This window comes from Protobothrops mucrosquamatus, unplaced genomic scaffold (assembly GCF_001527695.2).
Source record: "Protobothrops mucrosquamatus isolate PMUCROS unplaced genomic scaffold, P.Mucros_1.0 scaffold2958, whole genome shotgun sequence".
Classification (NCBI taxonomy): Eukaryota; Metazoa; Chordata; class Lepidosauria; order Squamata; family Viperidae; genus Protobothrops; species Protobothrops mucrosquamatus.
Genome location: NW_015388981.1, coordinates 61,432 through 62,237, shown reverse-complemented (window position 1 = coordinate 62,237; position 806 = coordinate 61,432).

The window sequence follows — 806 nt, the reverse complement described above, 5'->3', positions numbered from 1 at the left end:
ATAGATAGATAGATAGATAGATAGATAGATAGATAGATAGATAGATAGATAGATAGATAGAGATGGATGGATTAGATAAGATGGAGAGAGAGGGGGGATGGACAGATTTTATATATACATATATATATATATATACATATATATACATACACATACACACATTTTTGATGTTGTGTTGTTTGGATCGTTTTGTTTTTCATTTCAACCCCCCCCTCTCCTTTTATGTACACACTTTTTTGCTATTGTGACTGTCGGATGTACGTTTTGTTTTCTCTTTTGGCATTTCTCTTTTATTCTTTTATTCCCGCTGATAAAAGCATAATACATGTATATGTATAGAGCAAAAAGAGAGAGAGAAAGACACAGAGAAAGAGACAGAAAAAGAAAGAGATAGACAGAGCAAGAAAGAGAGACAGAGTGAGAGGCAGAGACAGAGTGAGACACAGAGAGAGAGAGAGACAGAGACAGAAAGAAAGAGAGGAGAGAGAGAGAAAAAGAGAGACAGACAGAAAAACAGAGAGACAGAGACAGAAAGAAAAAGAGAAAAACAGAGAGAGACAGAGATAGAGACAAAGAAAGAGAGAAAAAGAGAGAAAGAGAGACAGAGAAAGAGACAGAAAGAAAAAGAGAGAAAAAGAGAGAGAGACAGAGACAGACAGAAAAACAGAAAGAGACAGAGACAGAAAGAAAAAGAGAAAAACAGAGAGAGACAGAGACAGAGACAGAAAGAAAAAGAGAGAAAGAGAGACAGAGACAGACAGAAAAACAGAAAGAGACAGAGACAGAAAGAAAAAGAGAAAAACAGA